Source organism: Myotis yumanensis, unplaced genomic scaffold, assembly GCF_028538775.1.
Source record: "Myotis yumanensis isolate MYYU_CA2020_CCGP unplaced genomic scaffold, mMyoYum1.0.hap1 SCAF_2, whole genome shotgun sequence".
Classification (NCBI taxonomy): domain Eukaryota; kingdom Metazoa; phylum Chordata; class Mammalia; order Chiroptera; family Vespertilionidae; genus Myotis; species Myotis yumanensis.
Window position 1 is genome coordinate 73,863,372 of NW_027223753.1, and position 9,475 is coordinate 73,872,846.

A 9,475-nucleotide genomic window follows, 5' to 3' on the forward strand; every position below is an offset into this window, starting at 1 on the left:
TTTAGTCCATAGGCCGACACTCTAGCCACTGAGCCAAACCAGCTAGGGCTAAGCCAATTATTTTATATTAAAAAGAAACAAAAAAAATCCTAAAAAACTACTGAACCATAACTTTCAAAGATCTAGCTGATTTTTACCCTCATAAAATAGTCCCCTTTTTCTCATGTCTCACTGTTATTTAATATATTCATGCTTTATTTTCTTCTTCATCACTTTTATGATTTGTCTTCATATCTTAGTCTTAGCTCAATTTTTCTTTCATTTATTGTTTAGCTTGTGTTATGCTTTTCATTCTAATCATTCTGGCTTCCCACTGTCCATCAACTATCTGCTTGCCTCATATATATGAGCACTTTCAATTATGTAGACTAATTGGATTGAGAAAGCATTGTTGGTATTAAAAAAGGATATGAATGAGATGGGTTATTATGGAAATTCTGACCTAGAGCAGCTTATAAAAGCTCAGCATTTTCCATCTTTTGTAATAAACCCACCTCATGCCTATTTTTTCTTCTTCTCCTTGGTCTCTTAAAAAAAGAAGCATGACTCTGTGGAGAATTTAGAGGAAGAGCAACTCAGATTTCATCATGTTACTTTCCCTCTAGAAGTGAAGGCAAAGACTTTAGAAGCTCTGGCTGAAGATGAAAGAGCCTTATCAGCCTACTTTCCTGAAAGACTGGGTAGTTCTTCCCTATCCTAATCCACTGGACTCAAAGTGACTGAATAATAAAGTTGTGTGTGTTAAGGCATAGGGATTTGAAGGCTTATTACAGAAGCCAGCATTATAAATCACCGGATACTAGAGACATATACGTCTGTCCCTTTTTACCTATGTTCTTTATTTTAAGGTCCATAAAACAAGTCTTGAAACATTTCTAGGAAACTTATGTGGCTAAAGAGACTCAAACAAACAAATACACATAGCTCTGAATAGATATGCCATTTGTTTGTTTGTTTGTTTTATTGGGAATTATCTCCAAGCAAACACCAAAATGACTGGATTTACAAATTGGATTTTTAGGTAAAAAGATAAGAACAGTTATTTAAAGTACACAATACTGGACTCGCTTCAGCAGCACATACACTGAAACTGCTGTGATACACAGATTAGCATGGCCCCTATGCAAGGATGACACACACATTTGTGAAGTGTCCCATATTTTTTAAAAAGATATGAAGACTAAGATATGAAGTGCAGGCTGCTACTCCTGGCATGTGGGGGTACAGAAGCAGAAAGATTGTCTTGGAAAACAAGAGCATAATCTGAATACACTATGGCAAAGTATGCCGGGGCTGACCAGCAGACCCTGAGCGACAGATGAATGGATTACTGCAACACAAAGTTTGCTGTGAACAAGAGGGCTAAGGGACTGCCTGGCTAAAGTAACCAGACAGCCTTAATTGCCTGCCTCATTAGCTTTTTATTGTAGCAGCAGGGTAAGTAATATTGGGAGGACACATGTGTTTGTAGTATCCTTTAAGCAAGGACCCCCAAAAGATTAAGCTTAAGGATTCCAGTAAACACCTGAGGGGTCTGCTCATGCACAGACTTGTTTGGAAAGGTCAAGGAATAATTAGGGGCACCACCTTGGACACTCCCCTAAGTTGGAATTGTGATAAACAGGGCAGGCAGCCTCCCACATATTTCCCTTTTCTCAGAATGTCCTCCTTACAACTTTCTAACCAAGTCTTGGATGCTCCCCTACAAAAGTATATCTTTAAATTAAAAGAAAAACAATAATTCTTTATATTTATCCACATATTTATCATTTTCAGTGCTTTTCATTCTTTCCAGCAGATCTGAGTGTTTATCTGAAATTATTTTGTTTCAGCCCAAAAAACTTCCTTAATTATTTCTTATAATGCAGAACTGTAGGCATCAAATTCTCTTAGTTTTAAAATTGAAAATGTATTTTATCTGAATCTTTGAAGGATGTTTTTGCTAGGTATAGAATTCTTTATTGACAGTTGATTTTTGTTTTGCTTTGTTTTTTAAACCTTTTACTTTTCAAAGATGTCTGGTCTCCATTGTTTCAATTAAGAACTCTTTAATTATTTAGATCATTGTTGACCTCTAATTATGTGTTTCTGAGAACTGTCAATATCTTCTTATTATCTTGGCTTCATCAGTTTCTGGATAATACATCTAGGTGTGTTTTTTATTTTATTTTATTTATTCTATTTAAAATTTGGTAGACATTTAAAGTCTGTAAATCTATGTCTCTCCCCAAATTTGAAAATTCAGGGCTATTATTACTTTGAAACTTTTTCTTCCCTGTTGTGTCTATTCTCTCTTTGGGGGATGTTTGTTATTATTCAACAGTTCCCCAAAAATATTTAGAAAAAAATTCATACCTCTGTTCCCGATATTTTTGTTTCTTCTTCCCTTGGTGAATGGCTAGAATCTTCAGCACAATGTTAAATCAAGTGGTGAAAGTGAATACTCTTGTCCTATTCCTGATAATAGAGGGAAAATTAGGTCCTTTTGTTATTAAATATGATGTTAGCTATAAGTTTTTCATATATTTTTAATCATATTGGAGATATTACTTTCCATTCCTAGTGTGCTGTGAGTTTGTGTGTGTGTGTGTTTAATCAGAATTAATGTTGGATTTTTAAAAAATGCTTTTCTATCTATTTCATTTATTATATTTATTTCTTTTTTAGTTTTGTAATGGGTTGAATTACAGTGATTGATTTCCTAATATTAGGTGTCGACTCATTTCTAATATAAAATGACGTAATCATAGTATATTAATACTCTCGTATATACATTATATATTTAATTTGCTAAAATTTGTCTAGAATTTTACATCTATATTCATGAGGGATATTAGTCTGTATATTACTTTTTAAATAATGTATTTATGTAATATTTTTATCACAGGGTAATGCAAGCATCATAGCATGAGTTGCGAAAAATAACCTCTTAAGTTTTTCAGACTTTGTGTTTAATGCTAGTATTTCTTCCTTCAATGTTTGGTTACTTGGAAAGTCAAGTGGATTGAAAATTTCTTTGTGGAAAGAATTTTAAATACAAATTAAATTTCTTTAAACGACATAGGGCTACTTATGTTATCTACTTCTTTCATTGTAGTTTAATTATTTTATAAAATGTGCCTATGTCATTTAAGATGCCAAACTCATAGGCATAAAGATATCCATAATATTAATTTTGTTTGTTTATTCATTTCTTTTTTTAATTTTATTTTATTGTTTAAACTATTACAAATAGTAGTACATATGTCTCCTTTTTTCCCCCATTGACCTTCCTCCAGCCTCCCCTACACCCCCGCCCCAGCACAAGCCCTCCCCGCCCCAGTGTCTTGCGTCCATTGGTTATGCTTATATGCATGCATACAAGTCCTTCGGTTGATCTCTTACCTCCCCCTCCCCAACATTTCCACTATAGTTTGACAGTCTGTTCGATGCTTCTCTGCCTCTGTATCTATTTTTGTTCATCAGTTTATAATGTTCTTTATTATCCATAAATGAGTGAGATCATGTGGTATTTTTCTTTCACTGACGGGCTTATTTCACTTAGCATAATGCTCTCCAGTTCCATCCATGCCATTGCAAACGGTAAGAGTTCCTTCTTTTTTACAGCAGCATAGTATTCCATTGTGTAGATGTACCACAGTTTTCTAATCCATTCATCTGCTGATGGGCATTTAGGCTGTTTCCAAATCTTAGCTATTGTAAATTGTGCTGCTATGAACATAGGGGTGCATATATCCTTTTTGATTGGTGTTTCTGTTTTCTTGGGGTATATTCCTAGAGGTGGTATTACTGAGTCAAATGGCAGTTACATTTTTAATTTTTTTGAGGAAACGCCATTCTGTTTTCCACAGTGGCTGCATCAGTCTGCCTTCCCACCAGCAGTGCAGAAGGGTTCCTTTTACTCCACATCCTCTCCAGCACTTGTCGTTCGTTGATTTGTTGATGATAGCCATTCTGTCAGGTGTGAGGTGGTACCTCATTGTTGTTTTAATTTGCATCTCTCAGATGATTAGTGACTTTGAGCGTGTTTTCATATATTTCCTGGCCTTCTGTATGTCTTCTTTTGAAAAGTGTCTATTTAGGTCCTTTGCCCATTTTTTGATTGGATTGTTTATCTTCCTTTTGTTAAGTTGTATGAGATCCCTGTAAATGTTGGAGATTAAACCCTTATTGATGATAACATTGGCAAATATGTTCTCCCATACAGTGGGCTTTCTTGTTGTTTTGTTGATGGTTTCTTTTGCTGTGCAAAAGCTTTTTATTTTGATGTAGCCCCATTTGTTTATTTTCTCTTTAGTTTCCATTGACCTAGGAGCTGTATCGGTAAAGATATTGCTATGACAAATGTCTGCTATTTTGCTGCCTATGGCTTCTCATAATATTAATGTATTACCCTTTTGAATCTATAGAATCTATAGTGACAACACCTCTTTCATTTCTGATACCTGTAATCTGTCTATCCTCTCTTTTCTTAATCTGCTTTACTAAAGGCCTGTTGGTTTTCTCAAAGAAATAGCTTTTTCACTGTCATTACTTTTTTATTTTATATTTTTCTCTTTTCTATTACATTGATGTCTGCTCTGATGTTTATTATTCCAGTTTCTACTTACTTTTGATTTAACTTGTTTTATTTTTTCCCGTTTCTTAAGGTAGAAGCTAAAATCATTTCTTCATCGACCTTTCATCCTAGTTGAGGGAACCAGACAATCAACAATAAACACAGCACATTATATGTACATTATGTAATAGGTCAGAAAGTTAGGAATGCTATATGAAAAAAAATAAACAATGTGAAGGATGTTTAGAATTGCCTGGAAGCATGGTCTTTGGGGTGGAGGTTGCAATTTTAAATGGGGTGTACAGTTTAGTCATCATTAAAACATGACATTTAGAAAGACTTGATGGGGATAGAAAGTTAAAGATTTATGCCTGCACATTTTTTGAGAAAGAATTTTGCAGGAATAGGAAGGAATCAATGCAAAAGCTTTAAAATGACACATAACAGGAATGTGTAAGTAGCAGAAAGGAGGCCGATACGGCTGGAAAGGGAGAGAGGAATGAGACTAGTAGGAGAGTAGTAGAAGGATAAGGAAGAGAGTCCTCTTACAGTGTAGAGAATGTTTCTCTACTAATAGTATTCTAACGGATCTCATTATAGTAATGTTTAGGATAAACCCTTGGAATACATAATCATCTTCTTTAGAGCTGGCCTTCCAATCCAAACCTAAAAGGAAACAAAAATGAATGTGCATGTGCAAATTGGAAAATAGAAAGAGAAATGCAAAATATCCCTACTGATATTAACCACAATGTGGTTATAATTTTACCACTCATCCTGTTTCCTCTCACTTTCACTATCTCTTTCGACTGAACCATGACCCTCATGTGGCATAGTTAAGTCTCATCTTTCTAGGGTAAATAATCAATTTCCTCAATTAAAAAGAGAAAGTAACCAATTTTTTCCAGATTTTGCTGAAATGTACATGGGTGTTTTCATAGATAAAGTGGCAAAGTTGGTACTTGGAGAAATGCATTAATAATGTTTTTTAAGAAGTACATGAATGTTTTTTAGGAATAAATCCTGGTGTCTGAAAGAATATAAATATTTTTTATTACTGACCTTATAAAATGGGTAACACATTTAAAAATAATTTTATGGTACGCCTGAGTATTGTCTTTCTAGTGTTTTCTCCTTGTATATTGACATTCTTCTAAGTTTTGGTTATTACCAAATAAGTTCCTGAATAGAGCAGGCATTGTGGTGCTTTAATTAGAGCCAGATGACAAAAAATTACGTTTAAATTCTTGCTTCTAAAAACTGCATGTCCCTTTTAGTTTATATTCATCTATATATCTCTTTCCATTCTTAAAGTGTCTTATAATGTCATTTGCAACTGTGAAGGAGAAACAACTGTGACAACAGAAATAAAAACAAACAAAAAAGCAACCAAACCTTTTCTAATTTTTTATAGACTGCATGCTTAGGTACGGTCTTCCTCTGGTGGTCTTTCAAATCAGCAGCATAATCATACATACAGAAACATTTACCTCAGAAATAAGACCCTTCTGTGATACAGCAAGGAGAACATGTGGGCTTGCATGCAGTTTGTTTTATCTCCATATCCTGCTTCTATCTCCAATAGCACTATTTTACCCACTTTGTGCTATGTACAATGGAAATACTGCCTTTAGGCTGAGTTTAAGAAAATAAAGTGGATGGATGTAAAAAATGCTATATCCACAATTATTAGCATTTGTCATCACTTGCCCATGCCCTAATTCTTTTTGTCCAAAATGTTAGAAACCATGATACATAGTGGTGCAGGGGAAAGGGAGCAGGTGTGAATAGCATTCATTCTCCTATATTGATAATGATCATGATAGTGATAGTAGGAAACACGATTTGAAAAACATAATTAGGTTTAGTGGTTGAATTTTGTGAGATTGACATATCATTACAGTAATATTAATAACTAAATAATACTAATGAACTCATATAAAATTTTTTGATGTGAAAATCTTTCCAAATTAAAAATTTTAGTAAGCATCAGTTGGATTTGTGGATTAAAGTGAATTTTAAACCATGTTTATACTCTTGCCACACCAGGTTAGTAGGTAACACTAAATAGAGACCATCTTTGTCAGTATTATACTCTGTGACATACAGAGTGTGGAGAGCGGCTACACACTTTGGACAGATTCAAGCCTTGGACTAATGAGAGGGCACAGTCCTCTCAGGGCCACATGCAAGTCCCAGCTTGGAGGGCAGAGCCCTCCCAGCATAATTATAGCCAAAGGTTATTGTTGTAAGCTTGAACCTATGGTCCAAACCTGTGGTCCCACGTGGCTGAGTGATATAGGCTGCAGGCGGTGCAGCAAGTAAACAAAGCTTGATAAGGTGCATGTAACTGAGTAAATTTGAAACCCATGAAAACATTGTAACCATGCCCTTACTTTGCTTCCTGGAATCTGGCTATAAAATAAAGAGACGGCTTACAGGCTGTGGTGCTGTTGCTAGCTCTCCATCAGAGAGGACAGCATCCCACCCAGACCCAGATTTTCTCTCTTGTCTGTCTTTTCTCAATCCTTCACCGCCCCCTCTCAGACTCACTGAACCTGGCTGAGCTGGCTCGACACTTATGGCGCCCAACGTGGGGCTGAGTATGCCATGGCCATGCTGGCTCGCCACAACAAAGGATGTGAAGTCCTCAGAAATGTGTATATTGCCCAGAATCCTACACCCTTATTATGCCATCTTCCCGTCCTTGAAACAGTGCTAGAAGGCCAGTACAATTCTTGTTTTTATCTTGAGAATAACAACTACGAAATTCCGAGTGAAAAAATTACTTGTACAATCATTCAGCCATTCTGTGTGAACATCAGGACTTGAACCAAGGTGGATTTTTGTGTGTTTACTTTGTTGTTGTTTGTTTTTACTAACCCCTGTGTTCTTTCTATTGCATCATAACAACTTTTAAAAATTGCTGGCCTTTTTAGCCACCTCAGACACTGGAAATGACCATTGTGTTCTCGGAACTCTTATTTTTTGTCTGAGTTTCCTCAACCAAATATTCGCAAAGTTCAAATCAAGTGTAATTATAGGTTCCAGAGCTCCAAGAGAGAAGTTGGCTACAAGCATTGGGCATATATAATTATCTCCATTGGTATATTGCTGTTTGAAATATCTTTTTTTTTAAGATTTCCACATACTTTGGGACATATGTGGTATCTTATTACTATGCCTTATTCCAAAGGATATGCAGCAGTTCTCAACCTGTGGATCGCGGACAATGAAATTGCATCCTGCACATCAGATATTTACATTACGATTCATAACACTAGCAACATTACAGTTATGAAGTAGCAACGAAAATAATTTTATGGTTGGGGGTCACCACAACATGAGGAACTGTATTAAAGGCTCACAGCATTAGGAAGGTTGAGAACCACTGTTAGCAAGGGATGTGTGGAACCAGTGATAGGTGCTCATTTCCAGCATGGAATGGGAAGGTGGAGGGGAATTGCTAGTGTGGAACTGGAGGTGGTTTTCAAATATGCTCCTAATTGTCCCAGATCTTGAGAAGCATTTTCCTACCTCAGCTCCCCACCATACCTCCAAACACCCCATTCCACCTCACCCAAATGAGTTTCTTATTCACCTGTTCTATATGGTAAGTTTTCCAATAAGATTTATTTTTAATAAGCTCTCTGGCTAAACAAAAGTTTGTAAACCATGAGAGGAGGATTGAGGAGGGAGGAGAGTGATTGCTAGAGAATTCATGGAACCTTCCTGATTGGGCTTTTACTTTGCTGATTCAATCCATGCTCCACCACTCCTGATTTCCTCACTTCCACCTCTCATTTCAAGGGCAATGAGAAAATATGAATGTAACTTGCCAAAACAAAGGCTTTTAATCCAAAGGTATATAACTAGTATCCCAAGGGTGTTCATCAAGCACTGGAAGCAACTTGATTCTAAGAAATTTATAAATATCTGTCTTAGATCATGAGAGTTATAGCTCTGACCTTTTAAAGTACATCACAGCTTTGAAACAATTATGAACAACTTGTAAAAGCTGGGTATTCTTGCCTTCAAGTATATGAGAAAGAAAAACAGAATTTGTCAGTACTCTTCAAGAATGTCACTGTCCAACACAGTAATGGAGCAAACTGCAGTAGGAGACCTCTAGTCTATGAACACCCAACATTACTCAACTTGAGAAAAGACAGAATCTGACCTTTATTTAAAATGTATTTTTTTATTGATTTCAGAGAGGAAGGGAGAGGGAGAGAGAGATAGAAACATTAATGATGAGAGGGAACCACATGGCTCAGTGGTTGAGCATTGACCTATGAACCAGGAGGTCACAGTTCAATTCCAAATCAGGGCATATGCCCGGATTGCAGGCTTGATCCCCAGTGTGGGGTGTGCAGGAGGCAGCAGATCAATGATTCCCTCTCATCATTAATGTTTCTATCTCTCTCTCCCTCTCCCTTCCTCTCTGAAATCAATAAAAAATACATTTTAAATAAAGGTCAGATTCTGTCTTTTCTCAAGTTGAGTAATGTTGGGTGTTCATAGACTAGAGGTCTCCTACTGCAGTTTGCTCCATTACTGTGTTGGACAGTGACATTCTTGAAGAGTACTGACAAATTCTGTTTTTCTTTCTCATATACTTGAATGCTCAACCACTGAGCCATGTGGGCCAGTATCTGACCTTTTGATTTTGTTTTATTCTAAATACTGCCTAGTGTCACAGCATAAGGTGCAGGATCTTTATGATCCCTCTGGTGGTGTCTGATTGTTGGAGGGCATCGTATCTACTCTTCATGATCCACCATAACATCTTTTTTTTAAATTTTTTTATTGATTTCAGAGAGGAAGGGAGAAGGAGAAAGAGATAGAAACATCAATGATGAGAGAGAATCACTGATCGGCTGTCTCTGGCACACCCCATTCTGGGGATGGAGCCAG

At 36.3% G+C, this 9,475-nt stretch overlaps 1 pseudogene; it reads left to right on the forward strand.

The window, feature by feature from the left end:
* Positions 1-1,064: 1,064 nt before the first annotated feature.
* LOC139004604 (U6 spliceosomal RNA) lies at positions 1,065-1,164 on the forward strand (annotated as a pseudogene).
* The last annotated feature ends 8,311 nt before the right edge of the window (positions 1,165-9,475 follow it).